At 39.2% G+C, this 19219-nt stretch overlaps 1 protein-coding gene and 1 pseudogene across 23 annotated transcripts in view; one reads left to right on the plus strand and one right to left on the minus strand.

Moving 5' to 3' along the window:
• Positions 1 to 19219, minus strand: part of HMGN3 (high mobility group nucleosomal binding domain 3) — a 1231743-nt gene that overhangs the window by 36532 nt on the left and 1175992 nt on the right. Inside the window, exon 1 of one of the 23 annotated variants that reach the window (XM_050789651.1) lies at positions 135 to 138. The exons of the other annotated variants lie outside the window; for them this stretch is intronic. The gene's annotated coding sequence lies outside the window, so the exon portion shown is untranslated. Of the gene's footprint in view, positions 1 to 134; positions 139 to 19219 lie in introns of those variants that run through there. 23 annotated transcript variants of the gene reach the window in all.
• Positions 1 to 19219, plus strand: part of LOC126953903 (ADP/ATP translocase 2-like) — a 141596-nt pseudogene that overhangs the window by 5505 nt on the left and 116872 nt on the right.

Raw genomic sequence — 19219 nt, forward strand, 5'->3', positions numbered from 1 at the left:
CTGCATTAATAGCAAGAGGAACCAGGGCATTCTGTGACCTTCCAAGAAAACCACTCTTTGTGTTCCCAACCTTCAATCAAATTTAATATTTGTGCAGATGCTTTACCCCAGGTATGTTTTACACAGTTTTCCTACCCCCGGTACTTTTCAGGTTCAATCTCTGTGCTATTTACCTCTCCTTCTTGCTCCTGCTGCTTAAACTCACAGGAGTGTGATTAATTTGCTTTTTGTAGTTCCCAAATGACAATTTTGGGATGAATTAGATATGCTCAGTATAGATATGTTCAGATAGAACCAGGGATTGGGCTACATTGGTTTAGCCATTCCTTTTTGTCAGATTGTTAGCATGGCTGGTGCCAAGAGCCATCCGGGCTCAAGGAGGTGAGAAAGTTAAGGGAAGGAAATCCCCAAAGTTCATTGTGAGGACACAGCAAAGTAAGGACTCCATCCCATCCCCTTAGGTAAAAAGCCACAAGCTGCAAGGTGCCAAAGACCAATTAGTGGTTGTTGCAGAGCTCTCTGACTGAATTGCACATTCTCGTAAACTACTGTCAGTGCCAGTACACTCTCAAATAGGACCACACCCTCTTCTTTAAGCTAGTGATTTTGACTACCTATTTTTGGTGTCTTCTGCATGTCCTTCAAATCTCAGAATCCCTGGGAGCTTGTAAGGAACATCCAGTAACCCCATCTCTGTCACTACTCTCAGTGGTCTTGCCTTTCAGAGATATCATACCATTTTCCTTTTCTCAATGAAAGCAAGAAAATGCTAGTTTGGGGAAATAAGAGTCGAATGAATCATTCTGAAAAATACTATGTAGCAACTGGAGACGATTTTCGGGTTAGCTTGGTTAATAACTCTTATAATTCTCAAGCACTAAGAAAGAGTTAGCCAATAAAATGAGTTTGGCCAGGTCAGAATGAATTCTAGCCACAAGGCAATAAATTTTTGCCCAGCAGTGGAAAACTAGCCTGGAAATATGCCATAATCTTCAAGGCTGCTTATCTGCATAGGGTTTTTGTTGTTTTTAAAACACGGAATTGTGCTACTCTCACAGAAAATCTCTCATCCTTTTCTGCCTTCTCATTCCCTCTCCTACTTCTGCTCTCTGGAATCTTAAGCAAATGCATTGTTTTTTCTTTTTTTTCCCCCCTAAATAATCCAATTTACCTCTTAACATGTCAAAAAAAATTAAGTTTTAACCATTTTAAAAATAAATGTTTATCAAAAAGTTTGGAATTTGCAGTCATAGGCATGAATTCAAACCTCAAGCTATTGAGCTAGCATTACATTACTTAACGTCTTTGAACCCTAGTTTCCTTATTGTAAAATGAGAAAAATAATGTCTATTCAAGGCAGATACTGCTAGTTACCTGCCCAATATTCACACTAGCTTTCTTCCTACTAACAGAATTCTGATTTTGGCAATAGGCCTGGTCAAAACAAAACAAAACAAAACAAAACAGTCTTTAGTTCCTCCAGCTCCTGGCAGATAGAGGTTGCTTTGTGACACCTCTGGGACTAATGAAATATATGCAGAAGTCACAAGGTGGTTGTGTAAACAGCACCAAATAACAGGGCAAACCTAGCCAGGTAGCTAGATGCCTTGTGCCTTTGTTCTTCCTCTCCTTCTATCCTGGAAATTGCTAACAATGTCTGGAAGTAGAATAGCCATCTATGTCCAAAAAGAGAAGGGCCACAGTTCAGGGTGAAAGAGCAGAAAGGCAGGCCTCGAGGTCTCTGCAGTGGCCCCAGATTGTCCAGCTTTAGTCTACCTTTAATGTTTGGAAAATAAACATTGTGTTTGATCAAGACACTTTAAGTGGATGTTTGTGACATGCAGCTGAATACTATCTCTAACTGATACACTGCTTCATGGAATTGGTGTGAAAATTGAAGATGATAAACCACCAAACTATGGGAATATGCATATCCTGGAAGGATGATGCTTAACATATTTCGTTTGAAGCAAGTATATTATACTCCCCCTAAAATGATAAAAGAGACCACAGAAAATTTTTAACTTTTCCTGAATCCCTAAGGGCCTGATTATGAACAGTTAGCATAAACCTCTTAAAATTACTTTGAAGTAGGCAGGGATAAAAATGATTAAAAGAGGTATTTTATTGTTGCTATAGAACGGGATACTCCATAATATGGCCTGTTGCTATGTTTTACCAATGTAAATGGTGGATTGTTGCCCAACTCCATCTCAGTTTTAGTGTGACTCCCTTCACTCTAGATGCTGGAGTCCCCACTACAGCTGAGGTTCTGGATGTAATTTGCATTTGGCTAATTAGATGCACTAGCATGAGGTATAGACAGTGGAGGTTAGGAAGAGGCCACACTTTTGCTACATCTGGTGTGTCTGCTGCTTCTTGTTTTCCTAAAAACAACATCAGCAAAGATCCCAGGCACCAGCATTGTGGATTCGGAGAGGCACGTCTCCCTGCATTCACTCTGTAGGCATAGACTGTAGCAGGTGAGATGTGATCTGAAACTGGCAGAGACAGGGGCTTTATGATTGAGAAAGTATTTTTATTCTTATGGAGTCCTGATACTAGTGGATTCCTGCTTGCAAAAGAGACACAGCTCCTTTGACGACCTTGTTCTGAGTGTGATTTTGGGAGACTTTTCTGAAAGCTCAACCTACAGTCTGTCTCTTTCGTCTTCTGAGCTATCCCATAGGCTATTGAATCTTTGAAACCTTTTCTCCTTAAATTAGATAGAGTGGGTTCTGTTCTGTACAACTGAATCCAGAACCACGGAGCTTCCTTTAGTGTTGCTTACCAAATATTTCCAGCTTTCAGAGACATACTTGGCTGGGCTCAATGGCTCATGCTTATAATCCAGCACTTTGGGAGGCCAAGGCAGGTGGATTGCTTGATCCCAGGAATTCGAGACCAACCTGGGAAATGTGGTGAAACCCCATCTCTACCAAAAATAAAAAACCCACAAATATTAGCCGGGCATGGTGGCATGTGCCTGTAGTCCCAGCTACTCAGAAGGCTGAGGTGGGAGAATTGCTTGAGCCAGAGAGGTTGTGGAGGTTGCAGTGAGATGAGATTGTGCCAGTGCACTCCAGCTTGGGTGACAGAGCCTGACCCTGTCTAAAAAGAAAAAAAGAAAAAAAAAAATCAAAGAACGACAACAACGAAAACAAAAAAAAGAGTCACACTCTCACTGGAGCTGATTATGGAAACAGATATTGATATGGAGATTGCCCATGTGTTTCTTTCAGTGATCACAGTGAACAGAACCCTTCGAAGACCCCCTTCCAATGGACATAGAGCTGTCAAAGCTAAAAATGAACCTGTTATTTAAGCTGCTGAGATTTGAGGGAAATTTGTTTCTGCAGGATTTTCTATCTTATCCTGAAATGATATAAAACTTAGATCCTAAGAGAAAGGTTCTGCTTTAATAATAAAACGAACCCTAAAATGAGTGGCATTGGCTTAACAGCTGGTCAGAGGGAATCAAGCAAACTATTACTGAAGCCTGGAAGAATGGAAATTATTTTTCTAGTGGGGAAAACTTTGGTAAGACTATTGCCTACAGTAATTTGAAGGCAAAAGGCATATCTAATTTTGGGGAAGAGGTTGAAAACATATTATCATTACTGTTTATTGCCTATTATTAATTGTATTTAATAAGATATTATAAGAAAAAGATATGTTCAGAGAAGACTTGGTCAGTTTGTAAGGATAGATGAAAGAGATTTAGAGAATCTACAAAGTCAAGAACTTATAAGGTTGGAAAAGGCAACTGCCTCTCAGTCTAAATAATGAAAAGTAAAATCGATCCTTTGAGCAACAAAAGCACGTTAAAACTCAGCTTTGTGGCAAGGATCAGATCACTGATCATGAATTAAGGTGTGGTGCCCAGTCATTCCTTCAAGTAGACCAAATGGCCCAGAGTGACTTACATTGGTTCATGGGAAAAGGCGTAGCTGTCACTGCTAGGTTCAAGGAATCTATAACTAGGGGAGAGGGGACAGAGGGAGAAAAGGGACAGGGAGGGAAAACAGAACTGCTAGAGCAAGAAAACACAGAAATATGGCAAATAAATATGTCTGGAAAGAAACATGCGAGTAAGTCAGAAGACAACCAAGGTTAATTTTGTAAGACAATTTTACTGCTAAACAAAGTCTCTAACCTGGATTAAATGTGATTGTTGCAATTTGAGACTTAACATGGCTCTTGGACTCTCCACCATTTATAGGCAGGAAGCAGGGTGCCTGTTCAGAGAAAGCTGAAAGAGGACTTTCCCAAAGGGAGAATCCAAGAATCACAGAGATCAGTGGACAGGGGAGCTCCTTTCAGGAAAGCCAGCCTGTTCAAGGAACATTTCCCATCCTCTGGGTAGGAGGTTTAAAACATCTGCCCAGTCTAATATTAAAAGGCCAATGACTGCCAATGACAGGCCAATGACTGCCATATGTTTCCCATTCTTCTGCTTTTTAATGTCAGTATTTGTTGAAGGTATCTTGACTCTGTTCTAACACTGGATAATGTGTGAGTGGGAGGTGGGAGGGTCAGGTCTCTGGATCAAAAGGAGATATACACAGACCTATTTTACAGGCTCCTTCACATTATCTCCTGACGTAAAGACTGCCATGCATCTTCCAGGGATCTGGGGTTTTGAAGCTGATACCATCACTGAGACTTTTGAGTTTTCTTCCCTTGGAGGAAAGTAAATGAATGCATTTTGTATGTGGGAAGAAAGATGAAGGAAATATTTCATGCCCTGAAGTGAAGACTGCAATTATCATTAGTACTATTCACCAAATATTTCTGCTTTACTACCTCATGACAGGATTGTACTTCACCTCCCCATGTTTTAAAGGTAGGCATAACTATGTAACTTGCTTTGGCTAACTAAATGTGAACAGAAGTGATGTATGTCTTTTCTGAGTATCATTTTTTTTTTATTGTGGCAAAAAAACACATAACATAAAATTGACCATCTTAGCCAGTTTTAGTTCAGTAGTGTTAAGTAAATTCCCATTGTTGTGAAGCCAATCTCCAAAACCTTTTCATCTTGCAAAACTTAAAACTCTATACCCATCAAACAACTTCCCTTTTCCACCTCCTCCAGCCCCTGGAAACCACCATCTACTTACTGTGTATGCATTTTACTACTCTATGTCCCTCACATAAGTTAAATCATACAGTATTTGTCTTTTTATTGACTGGCTTCTTTCACTTAGCATAATGTCCTTAAAGTCCATTCATGTGGTAGTATGTGACAGAATTTCCTCCCTTTTTTGAGGCTGGGTAATATTCCATTGTATGAATATACCATACTTTATTCATCTGCTCATCCATCAGTGGACATTTGGATTGCGTCTACCTCTTGGCTATCGTGAAGAATGTTGCTGTGCTGCACCATCATTAAGAGCCACTGCATGATTCACCATACTGCCCCTTTTTTTCACTGCCATGAGCAAGGAAGCACATGCAAAGATGGGCTTCTCTCTGCCTGGGCTTTTGAATTATTAAAATGAGCAGAGCTCCCAACTGACCCAAGATGAACATGTAGAGTGAATGAGAAATAAGCCTTTGCTGTTTTGAAGTCACAGAGATTTGGGCATCCTTTTTCTTTTCCTAGAGAAAACTGATAAGGTTTAAAATTAAAACTTGACTCTTCCAAAGTTTGCAGAGAAGAACTTTGATGAGAGACTCCCATAATGGAGAAGGCTGATTTATTTGAGCCCTGTAATTCTCTTGTGTCCTGCAGTTACACCTTCTTCTTGAGTTTGTGGGGGTGGGAGGGTAGGGAGGATGGCCATACCCATAGCTTCTCCTTCTTTAACTGGCCAACGTCTGGAGAAATCTCAAATCCTGTTTTCTCGTTCCTCATCCATTTATCTCACTTTCTGTACACTGGACTGGCAACTTTATCGCACTCTGTATTTGATAGGAGTAGCTTTGGCTGTGAGTATCAAAACTCCCAAGTAACAGTGGGTAGGAAAATAGACTTAATATTTTCCCTCACATTAAGAACACAGGGTTGATACAGTGATTCCATAGCTAACTGAGACATACTCTTCTGTCTCATTACTCTTTCACCTTCATTATGCACCTTCTATATCTTGGCCAAAGATGTCTAATCCACTTTCATTCCTCATATGTTCATTTTGGCCAACAGGAAGGATAAAAGATAAAGAAATGCCCTCCCTCTTTAAGGCAACTTCCAGAAGCTGCATATATCACTTCCATTTATATCCCATCATAGAATTTAGTCACATCAAAGGAAGTGGAGAAACATGGTCTTTATTCTGGGCAATGATATTCCCAGTTTTTAGTAAATGACATGGACATTTATAGTGATATTCCCAGTTTTTAGTAAATACTTTTGACGAAGAAGAACATTAGTATTGAAGTGTACTTAGCTATGGTAGGTAGAATAATTGTCCCCCAAAGATGTCTATATCCTAATACTAGAATGTTTCTGTAAATATATTATATTTCATGGGAAAAAGGATTTTTCACATGTGATTAAGGTAAGGACCTTTAGACAGGCAGATTATCCAGGATTATCCCAGTAAGCCCAATCTAATCACATAGATTCTTAAAAGCAGATAGTTTGTCCAAGCTATGGTAAGAAGGGAGCTAAGATGAGGGTCAGAGATTCCATATGAAAAGGACTCAACCCACCATTGCTGGCTTCGAAGATGAAGAAAGGGAACCATTAGCCAAAGAATGTCGGTGGCCTTTAGAAACTGGAAAATGCAAGGCTATAGATTTTCTCCTAGGATCTCCAGAAAGGAACTCAGCCCAGCTAACACCTAATCTTAGCCCAGTGAGGTCCATGTCAAACTTCTAGTCTATAAAACTGAAAGATAATAAATTCTTGTTGTTTAAGCCAGGTGTCCCCAATCCTTGGGCCATGGATCCATGGCCTGTTATCTGTTCATTCATCTGTTATCTGTAAGGAACTGGGTTGCACAGCAGGAGCTGAGGGGCAGATGAGTATTACTGCCCGAGCTCCATCTCCTGTCAGATGAGTGTTGACATTAGATTCTCATAGGAGCATGAGCCCTATTGTGAACTGCATATGTGAGGATCTAAGTTGCACCCTCCTTATGAGAATCTAATGCCTGATTCATCTTGAAACATCTCCCACCCCACCCTTGAGTCCGTGAAAAAATTGTCTTCCACAAAACCAATCCCTGATGCCTAAACAGTTGGGGACCACTGGTTTAAGTCACTAAGTTTATGGCAATTTGTTATGACAGCAATAGAAAAATAATACGTTAGCAGCTTCAGCCACAATGCCCTCCACTTCGGCCACCCAAATATTCATACTCTTTTTTTGACACATAGAACATCCTTCTGTCCAAAGGAGAAACCCATCCACATCTTCCAGTTACAGTGTTCAGCTCAAAGCCTAACACCTCCAGGAAATATTTAGTCCTTTCCATCAGGTCTGGATGTAGCTAAGTTATCTGCTCCCCAAATACCTAATATACTGCAACAAAGTAGAAAGATTCATACGCTCTCTTTTTGGTAACTTTTTTTTTAAAGATGGAGACAGGTCTTGCCATGTTGCCCAGGCTGTTCTTGAACTTCCAGACTCAAGTTATCTTTCCAACTGGGTCTCCCAAAATGTTGGAATTAGAGGCATGAGCCACTGTGCCCAGCCAAAAACTCATTCTCTAGCACAAAGTTCCTGACTGGCTCATTTAGCAGACTTGATGACAGGTTTTCCTCTTCGGGATGATTAGCTATGGAAAACCATTATTTATCAGAATATGCAACTTCAGAAAGATACATACTCTGCCTAGCTTCAGGCATCTGCAACCTGTGCCCCACACAGGGTGACTATACATGGACATTAGAAACTAGAGCTTCTTCCTAGATCTTTGATCTCATCTAGCATTTTGGCTAACATCTCTTTCTGGACCAAAGAGAAAAATCTTGAATGAGGTTTCACATCTGCTTTTGACCCTAAAATGAAACTATAAGAAATTTTAGTTCAAAGGCGTGGATCAACTGACTTTACATAAGAAGAGTTTAAAGAGCTTAAGCCCCACAATTTGAGAATCAGCGTCATCCCCAGTGTTGGAGCCCATTTGTAAGAAATACATTTGCTCCCTTCCCCTATATAGAGACCCCCTTCAGAATAAAGTGCCTAGTGTGTCAGTGTCTTTAGCCTGGAGACATAATCTTCACCTCAGATACTGATACACCCCTTCTTCTTTCTCAAATATATAGAATCCCTGTATCCTGTTAATTTTTCTCCTCTATCAATATGGTAACATTAAAATAAATAACATTCTGCTCCAGTTAGAATGTAGAAAGTTATGATAGTCACTCTCACTTTTAACTGGAAAAAATTGGATAAACTAAGAAAATAATTTTTAAAATGACAGCTGTTAAATACAAAAAATTCTAAAGGAACTAAATTCGAAAGAGGTGTCAAATCCTAGAAATTTATATAAATATGTAAGAATGATAGAAATGTAATCAAATTTTTGAAAACTCATTCCAAGGTGTTATTTTTCCAGCCAAAATAAAAATATTAAATTGATTTCTTAAAAACTATTCTTAATAAGTTAACTTTAGGCTTATGCTTGATATGAGAATATAAGGTAGTTGCTAGATTTTATTCAGATACTGATTTTTTTAGCACTTGACATAACTGATAATGGATCACATGATATTTTTCAGCTTAAATAATAAAATGTAAACTATTCTTGTTTAATTCTCAAAGCCCAACTCACACACAAAAGCATGAGGAACAAATATAAACAACATCCACAGGCCAACAGCAACCCATAGCCATGAGCAGGCCACTTCTTGAAATAGGAGTCTGAGATTGAGCCATCGAGTGAGAGAAAGTCTTCAATTCGCAGCTGTCTATGTGTATAGTTTTGCAGCATTGATCTGGCATGTATTATGTGTACCTTTGGTGAATTCAGTGCCCATGCTGCTCATGTGATACCTCTCTCAAATCCAAAACCCAATGAGAGGAATTAAATAGAATTAAGAAATGAGATTTTACCAGGTAGGGTTGAGCTTTGGCGGCCCATATTCTATTGCAATATTAAGATTTTTTGAGCATCCCCCAATAAATAGTTTTTGCCCAATTGAGTGTAATAGTGTACTCACTGGGAATGTATAATGTAAATGAATTTGAACCAGTGATAGGACATATTTATACAATTAATATTTTGAATGTGTATTTGCAAGACAGAAGTATTTTCCCTTGAATTGTATGACTTTTTTTTAAACATGTAACTTAACATTTACAAGAGATAACTCCCCTTGTCTGCCCCCCCACCCCAAATTTCCCTAATTTGATTACAGAAGTCGGTGACTCAAAACTCATTTAATAGAAATTCATTTTGAAGCACACTTTTCCTAGGCACCTCAGGAATCATCTTGTGCTATAGTGTCTAGCCCCAGATCTTTGGATAATTACAAAGGTAATAATGGGTGTTATAAGCTAATTTTAATATGTCAAAATACCTAGAGAAAATCCTACTCTTGCTGGAGTTTGTTTCCCTAATGTACTCAGTCATATAGGTCCTTGTTCTATAAAAACAGGACATTAATTCCCTGAGATCTCCTTCCAGCCCATTCATGTACCCTGCCTTCTGCCTCCCACAGCTCCCCTTTTTTGTTTGCCACCATTCCTAACCCCCTTAGATATTTGTCAGAATTTTTAACAAAACAAAATTTACTGCTCAGTAAGTGAATTTTTCTAAATATAATATTTTGAAGCACAAGGTTTATAGGTTAAAAGTTATTAACAGGAGAGCTTAGCAGTGAAAATGTTTCAACTACTGATTTATCCTAACTTTCTACTGAGGTATAAAGAGGTCAAATGCATTTTCCAAGATCATCCAACTGGTTGATAATGGAGGCAGGATTAAGTCCCAAATTTCTGACTAAAACCTGTTATATGTTTCACTACATTATTGCTGTCCTCAGCAGGAACAACGCTGAACACTTGTACCATAAATGGCACGAAGGCCATTTTCTATGGATAGAGGTTAGTGGTTGCCTTATCCATTTCCCATGGATAAGGCTTGTGAGAGCTAATTTTGCCTGCTTGGTGTATGCCAGGGTACTGTCTTCAGCCCAGAGCACAGCAGAAGGCTGAAGTGCAAAATGCTGGTGCAGCATTTTTGACAGATCCTGAAAGCAAGCCTGTGTTGTCTGTGACTGCTGAGTTGTGCTATGATAATTGTGGTTCACAATGATGTCCCTAAGGCACTACAAGTTTTTAGGATGTGATCTGACGTATCGAAAAGTAGTTATATTTAGAACAGTCTTAGCATTCACTACATATGATGGCATTCTAAGGTGATAATATGGCAACCTACACAATTTATTTAATTGAACTTGAAAATAAGATTCCTGGCATATAATTTAGTAGAAGACTCAAAGCATAGAGTCATATTACTTGTCATTATAGTTTATACTTATTGTAACAGTTTTACTTTTGCCTCATTAAGCCTTTGCTGAATATTATGGTATGGATGTCATTCACTTTTTACCTCTTTGAATTACTCAAGTTCATTAAAACATAATTAATTCATCAATTATGAATTCATTTAATAAATTCATTGTGCATCTACCATGTACCAGACTTGTGCTAGATACTGGGGAGATACTGATGGGAAAAAAACTATAAAGTATAGCAACTGTAACACTTATAGCACAATAAACATAAAATTACAACTGTGATGAGTGCTATTGAAGGGAAGGTATGCCTGTATCACAGTTTATTAAAGGCAGATTTGATGAAATTGAAGATAATAGTAAAGGATTCCTTGAGGAAGGAATGATTAAGCAACAATCTGAAGAAGTAGCCTTTAACTAAACAAAAAAGGCAGAGATGCAGCTTCCAGGCAGAAGAGCAGCATGTATGAAGTCCCCGTAGCATGAATTGGTTCAATGAAATGAAGCCTAGTGCTGGTGAAGTGCAGAGAGGGTTGGAGAATGTTGTATGAGATGAAACCAGAGTTAGGACCAAGTTATGCATGATTTGTAGGGAGCATTGGGCATTGTGGCTTCATTTTGAAAGCACTGAAAGCATTGAAGGAGGTGGGGTGATCAGATTTATGTTTAGAGAAATCATGTGACAGCATTGTGCAGAACAGAGCAGAGAGGAAGAAAGGAGGTATTGAGGCCTACCAGGAGATTATTTTAGAAACAGGAGTGACAAATGATACTTATTTAGACCATGACCTCTCAACAGGGGTGATATCACCCCCAACAGAGCTAAAATTGGTTCATGGAGGGAAAAAAAAAAAATCTTAGCTATTACAATGATTTGTAGCCCTACAAATCTCAACCCTAAATAATAAAACCTTATTCCTTAGTATTTAATTTCTATTACTGGGTTTTGCTGTTGTTTTGGGGTATCACATTAGCAGTATAGAAATTGAATAATTGGAAAATATGCAAAATGTATGGAAGATCAGTGTTACAAAACTATGTGGAATAGATGGCTGTGATTAAAGAACTTTCTAATGCATGATTATTCCATCTTAAAGTCATATTGCAAGAGATGGCCCAAGCATGGCTATGGGCTGCTATTGGCCACATTGTGGATGTTGTTTATATTTGATCCTCATGCTTTTTGTGCGCATTGGGCTTTCAGAATTAAACTAAAATATTTTATATTGCATTGTTTAATTTGACAAAAGTTAATCAATTCATCATTCATTTTGTCAAATGTTAAAAGGAAAAAAATGCCAACAATATCTGAATGGATATCTAGCAGCCAAATAAGCTAAAAGATGTTCTCATATTGAGTAAAAGCCTACTAAAAAAGTTTACTAAAAATAATTTTTAAGAAATTAATTTAATGTTATTAGTAGTTGTACTTTTGCTGGAAAATATGCTTTGAAATTTTTTAAAATTGATCATATTGCTATTATTATTGTGTAATTCTATATATTAACCATTTGCATCTATAATTTGATATAATTTATTTAAGCATATAAATTATATTTGAAGCTACTCAGCATATTCAGTTTTACAGTTGAGTTAAATATTAATACCTTTTTAATTTTTTTATTTTTAATTTACTTTAACTTGAAAACTTTACTTCTCATTCTGCATTATATATAAAAAGCTTACTCTTTTTTTTTTTTTAATTATACTTTAAGTTCTGGGATACATGTGCAGAACATACAGGTTTGTTATGTAGGTAGACACATGCCATGGTGGTTTGCTGCACCCATCAACCCATCATCTACATTAGGTATTTCTCCTAATGCTATCCCTCCCCTAGCCCCCCACCCAGCCCCCTACCTGCCGACAGGCCCCGGTGTGTGATGTTCCCCTCCCTGTGTCCGCTTGTTCTCATTGTTCAACTCCCACTTATGAGTGAGAACATGTGGTGTTTGGTTTTCTGTTCCTGTGTTAGTTTGCTGAGAATGATGGTTTCCAGCTTCATCCGTGTCCCTGCAAAGGACGTAACCTCATCCTTTTTTATGGCTGCATAGTATCCCATGGTGTATATGTACCACATTTCCTTTATCCAGTCTATCATTGAAGGGCATTTGAGTTGGTTCCAAGTCTTTGCTATTGTGAATAGTGCCACAATAAGCATACGTGTGCATGTGTCTTTATAGTAGAATGATTTATAATCCTTTGATTATATATCCAGTAATGGAATGGCTAGGTCAAATGGTATTTCTAGTTCTAGATCCTTGAGGAACTGCCACACTGTCTTCCACAGTGGTTGAACTAATTTACACTCCTACCAACAGTGTAAAAGCATTCCTATTTCTTGTCAGTATCTGTTGTTTCTTGACTTTTTAATGATTGCCACTCTAACTGGTGTTAGATTGCATCTCATTGTGGTTTTGATTTGCGTTTCTCTAATGAACAGAGATGATGAGCTTTTTTTCATGTTTGTTGGTCACATAAATGTCTTCTTTTGAGAAGTGTCTGTTCATATCCTCCACCCACTTTTTGATGGGGTTATTTGTTTTCTCTTGTAAATTTGTTTAAGTTCCTTGTAGATTCTGGATATTAGCCCTTTGTCAGATGGATAGATTGCAAAAATTTTGTCCCGTTCTGTAGGTTGCCTGTTCACTCTAGTGATAGTTTCTTTTGGTGTGCAGAAACTCTTTAGCTTAATTAGATCCCATTTGTCTGTTTCGGCTTTTGTTGCCATTGCTTTTGGTGTTTTAGTCATGAAGTCTTTGCCCATGCTTATGTCTTGAATGGTATTGCCTAGGTTTTCTTCTAGGGTTTTTATGGTTTTAGGTCTTATGTTTAAATCTTTAATCCATCTTGAGTTAATTTTTTTATAAGGTGTAAGGAAGGGATCCAGTTTCAATTTTCTGCATATGGCTAGCCAGTTTTCCCAGCACCATTTATTAAATAGGGAATCCTCTCCCTATTGCTTGGTTTTGTCAGGTTTGTCAAAGATCAGATGGTTGTAGATGTGTGGTGTTATTTCTGAGTCCTCTGTTCTGTTCCATTGGTCTATGTATCTGTTTTGGTACCAGTACCATGCTGTTTTGGTTACTGTAGCCTTGTAGTATAGTTTGAAGTCAGGTAGCGTGATGCCTCTAGCTTTGTTCTTTTTGCTTAAGATTGTCTTGGCTATTCGGGCTCTTTTTTGGTTCCATATGAAATTTAAAGTAGTTTTTTCTAATTCTGCGAAGAAAGTCAATGGTAGCTTGATGGGGATAGCATTGAATCTATAAATTACTTTGGGCAATATGGCCATTTTCACAATATTGATTCTTCCTATCCATGAACATGGAATGTTTTTCCATTTGTTTGTGTCCTCTCTTATTTCCTTGAGCAGTGGTTTGTAGTTTTCCTTGAAGAGGTCCATCACATCCCTTGTAAGTTGTATTCCTAGGTATTTTATTCTCTTAGTAGCAATTGTGAATGGGAGTTCACTCATGACTTAGCTTTCTGTTTGTCTATTTTTTTTTAAGTGAAAGCATGTTTATTAAGAAAGTAAAGGAATAAAAGAATTGCTACTCCATAGGGAGAGCAGCAGTGTGGGCTGCTCAGCTGCCATTTTTATTGTTATTTCTTGATTATATCCTAAACAAGGAGTAGATTATTTATGAGTTTCCCAGGAAAGGGGTGGGCAATTCCCAGAACTGAGGGTTCCTCCCTTTTTTAGACCACATAGTGTAACTTCCTGACATTACCATGGCATTTGTAAACTGTCATGGCACTGCTGGGCATGTCTTTTAGCATGCTAATACATTATAATTAGCATGTAATGAGCAGTAAGGATGACCAGAGGTCACTTTCGTTGCCATCTTGGCTTTGGTGGGATTTGGCCAGCTTCTTTACTATATGCTGTTTTATTGGCAAGGTCTTTGTGACCTTCCTGTAGGTTGCCTGTTCACTCTGATTTAATGTTATTAATAGTTTTACTTTTGCTGGAAAATATAATTTGACCTCTTATCTCATCTAGTGACTAAGAATTACTTAACCTCCTGGGAATGCAGCCCAATAAGTCTCAGCCTTATTTTTACCCAGCCCCTATTCAAGATGGAGTAGCTCTGGTTCGAACGCCTCTGACATATTTCCTCCTTCCTTTTTACAAGAGAACCCTTAATCCTAAGGGTTGCAGAGCGGCAAAGATCTATCTTCTGTAACTTCTTCAGGCTGAATAGGGGTGATGATATTCTTGCTTAACTATTAGGGTCTTTTGTATTTGGGGTAGAGAGGAACTCAGTCAGAAAGTATCAGTATGGCCATTTAAAATTCCAAGTTCCAACAAAAGTTGACATCTGGAAGATTAATAAGTGTTCGATTTAAGAAAATGTTTGGTAAGCTTATCTTGCATTCCTGCACAACAAGTACAACAGGAATATATTCCACAACAGTAAAGCAAAGTAAGTAAAATTATGCCACATAAATTAAATAACAAGGCTTTCTATGAACTGGGCAACTGTTGTCAACAAGCTGATGTGGGGTTGCTAGCTGATACCAATACATAACCCGAATTAGAATATGAATCCAGATTTTTACATTACCCATTCCTCCTGTTTCTTTTGAGCACTGGCCAGAGATCACTGGTTGGTTCACAGGAATAAGCAGGGTTAGTCTAAATTGCTGGGAAAAAAAACCCTCAAAAACAACTGATGAGACTAGAATCAAATAACAGGTATACCTTAGTTCTTGAAACATAATTTTCCTCTTTCCAGTTTCCCATTTTTACTAAAGACATATCATGGTAAGACCAATTTGCTTTATTGTACTTGGCCTGATTATTGGTATAAAGTGCAGCAAGAATAATTATTTTTCACATAGGCTTTTTACATTGACTTTGATGGAACTTTGTTCCATAAAAGGAATCTCAGACAAGATGGTTTTTAAACCTGAGCCTAGCCATGAGTTTCTATTGTCAAATACCTATGAACTGGGTAAATTCCTTTCCTCTCGAGGTCCCAAGATAACTTGGAGCTCCTGGGCCTGTTAGAAAGTGACATTCTTTACTTACCACAGGTCAGGAAACCAGTACAGGGACTGTGTAGACAAGGCATGAGGCCAGTTTTCCCAAGAGGCTTTTATTGACTCTACAAGTCAAGTTTGATTCCTTAAAAGAAAGCAAGCCACTCCAGTCAAAGCCTTTGTAAAATAACCAATTTCTCCAATTGTGACTTGTTACCAAAAAAAAATTCATTTTTTTGGTAAAGTTTTTTTTTTTTTTTTAATTTTATTTTACTTTAAGTTCTGGGATACATGTGCAGAACGTGAAGGTTTGATACATAGGTAAACATATATAATTGATACATAGGTGTGACATGGTGTTTTGCTACACCTATCAACCCATCATCTAGGTATTAAGCCCCACATGCATTAGCTATTTGTCCTGATGCTCTTCCTCACCTCTCTCCCCTGACGGTCCCTGGTGTGTGTTGTTTTCCTCCCTGTGTCCATGTGCTCTCATTGTTCAGCTCTCACTTATGAGTAAGAACATGTGTTGTTTGGTTTTCTGTTCCTGTTTTAGCTTGCTGATGATGATGGCTTCCAGCTGCATCCATGTCCCTGCAAAGGACATGATCTCATTCCTTTTTATAGCTGTGTGGTATTCCATGGTGTATATGTACCACATTTTCTTTATCCAGTCTGTCATTGATGGGCATTTGGTTTGATTCCATGTCTTTGCTATTGTGAATAATGTTGCAGTAAACATACATGTGCATTTATCTTTATAATAGAATGATTTATATTCTGTTGGGTATATACCCAGTAATGGGATTGCTAGGTCAAATGGTATTTCTGGTTCTAGATCCTTGAGGAATTGCCACACTTTCTCCCACAATGGTTAAACTAATTTACACTCCCACCAACAGTATAAAAGCATTCCTGTTTCTCTACAGCCTTGCCGGTATCTGTTGTTTCTTGACTTTTTAATGATTGCCATTCTGACTAGCATAAGATGGTATCTCATTGTGGTTTTTATCGCATTTTTCTAATGATCAGTGATGTTGAGCTTTTTTTCGTATGTTTCTTGGCCACATAAATTTCTTCCTTGGGGAAGTGCCTGTTCATATTCTTTGTCCACTTTCTTTTTTTGACCTTTGTTGGTTTAAAGTCTGTTTTGTCAGAGACTAGGATTGGAACCCCTGCTTTTATTTGCTTCCCATTTGCTTGGTAAATTTTCCTCCATCCCTTTATTTTGAGCCTGTGTGTGTCTTTGCATGTAAGATGGGTCTCCTGAATACACCACACCAATGAGTCTTGACTTCTTATCCAATTTGCCAGTCTTTGTCTTTTAATTGGGGCATTTAGCCCATTTACATTTAAGGTTAGTTTTGTTATGTGTAAATTTGATCCGTTATCATGATGCTATTTGGTAATTTTGCACACTAGTTGATGCAGTTTCTTTATAGTGTCATTGGTCTTTATATATTAATGTGTTTTTGCAGTGGCTGGTACCAGTTTTTCCTTTCCATATTTAGTGCTTCTTTCAGGAGCTCTTGCATGGCAGGCCTGGTGGTAACAAAATCCCTCAGCATTTGCTTGTCTGGAAAGGATTTTATTTCGTCTTTGCTTATGAAGCTTAGTTTGGCTGGATATGAACTTCTGGGTTGAAAATTCTTTTCTTTAAGAATGTTGAATATTGGCCCCAATCTCTTCTGGCTTGTAGAGTTTCTGCTGAGAGGTCCACTGTTAGTCTGATGAACTTCCCTTTGTAGGCAACCTGGCCTTTCTCTCTGGCTGCCCTTAATAGTTTTTCCTTCATTTCAACCTTGGAGAATCTGATGATTATGTGTCTTGGGGTCGACCTTCTTGTGGAGTATCTTAATGGTGTTCTCTGTATTTCCTGAATTTCAATGTTGGCCTGTATTTCTAGGTTGAGAAAGTTCTCCTGGGTAATATCCTAAAGTGTGTTTTCTAGCTTGTTTCCATTCTCCCTGTCTCCTGGTACTCCAATTAATCATAGGTTCAGTCTTTTTATGAAGTCCCATATTTCTTGGAGGCTTTGTTCATTCCTTTTTATTCTTTTTTCTCTATTCTTGTCTGCATGTCTTATTTCAGTAAGGTGGTCTTCAAACTCTGATATTCTTTCTTCAGCTTGGTCGAATCCACTGTTGATACTTGTGTATGCTTCACGAAGTTCCCGCGCTGTGTTTTTCAGCTCCATCAGATCATTAATGTTCCTCTCTAAACTGGTTATTCCAGTTAGCAATTCCTCTAACTTTTTATCAAGGTTCTTAGCTTCTTTGCATTGGGTTAGAACATGCTCCTTTAGCTCAGCATAGTTTATTACGCATCCTCTGAAGCCTACTTCTGTCAATTCATCCATCTGATCCTCTGTCCACTTCTGTGCCCTTGATGGAGAGACATTGCAACCATTTGGAGGAGAAGAGACATTGTGGCCTTTTGGTTTTTCAGCATTTTTTCGTTGATTATTTCTCATCCTCATGCGTTTGTCTAGTTTTGGTCTTTCAGGCTACTGACCCTTGGATGGGTTTTTAAGGGGGCGTTTTTGTTGTTGTTGTTGTTGATGATGCTGTTTTGTTGTTGCTTTCTGCTTGTTTTTCTTTCAATAGTCAGGTTCCTCTTCTCTAGGACTGCTGCAATTTGCTGGAGGTTCACCTCTGCCCATATTCATCTGATTCGCTCCCTGGAGATGTCACTCAAGGAGGCTGTAGAACAGCAAAGATGGTGCCTGCTCCTTCTTCTGGGACCTCTAACCTCCAGTGGCATCAACCTGATGCCAGTAGGATTGCTCCTGTATAGGGTGTCTGACAACCCCTGTTGGAGGGTTTCACCCAGTTGGGTGGCACAGGGAGCAGGACCCATTTAATGAAGTGCTTCTCCCTTGGTGGAGGGGGTGTGCTTCACTGGGGGAAAACCCATTCGTCTGGGCTGTCTGGATTCCTCAGAACTACCAGGAGGCGAGGCTAAGTCTGCTGGTCCATAGAGACTGTGGCCACCCCTCCCCCTAGGGGCTCAGGCCCAGGGAGATCTGAATTCTGTCCCAGAGCCTCTGGCTGGAGTTACCAGGGTTCCTGCAGGGAAGCCCCACCTAATGAGGAAAGATGGGTCAGTGTTAGGCCTGAAGAGGCACTCTGGCAGCAGACTGCCACAGCCAGTGTGTGGGCTGTGGGGACAAGTCTTGGGACCAAACCGTCCAGCCTCCCTGCCTCCAGTAGGAGAAAAGCACAGCTTGGAGCTATAGAAATGGGTACCACCTTTCCCCTGCCCAGGGAGCTTAGAGTGTTAGGCCCAGTGCTAGTTGCTGCCCCTCCCACAAGGAGCTCAAATGGCTTAGACAGCAGGCAGCCCCAGCAGGTGCTGGTTGCCCTTCACCTCAGGAGTTTGGTAGGCTTAAACAGAGTCCAGCTGAGAGGCTGTAAGAATCTGCATGTTCCAGGGTTTAGACGCTAGGCCCCAGTGGCGTGGGTTCCTGAGTGGGATTTTCCAATTCGGGGATTGCACAGTTCCATAGAAATAGCACAGTTTCCCTGGCTAGGTAGCATGCTCACTCACCGCCTCCCTTGGCTGGGGGGAGGGGGTTCCCCTGCCCCTGTGGCTCTTAGGTGGGCCTCAGCAACACACTCTTCTTCCTTCTCTCCATGAGTCACAGCAGTCTTCTAGTCAATTTTGATGAGACAACCTGGATACCTTGGTTTCTGGTGAAGGATTCACAGGCTTATTACGGTTTTTTCAATGGGAGCTTCTGAATACTGCTGCTTCTAGTCACCCATCTTGGCCCTGCAGGTCCTATTTTTAATACCAGATTCTGGATCCCAAA

Source organism: Macaca thibetana, chromosome 4 (assembly GCF_024542745.1).
Source record: "Macaca thibetana thibetana isolate TM-01 chromosome 4, ASM2454274v1, whole genome shotgun sequence".
Classification (NCBI taxonomy): Eukaryota; Metazoa; Chordata; class Mammalia; order Primates; family Cercopithecidae; genus Macaca; species Macaca thibetana.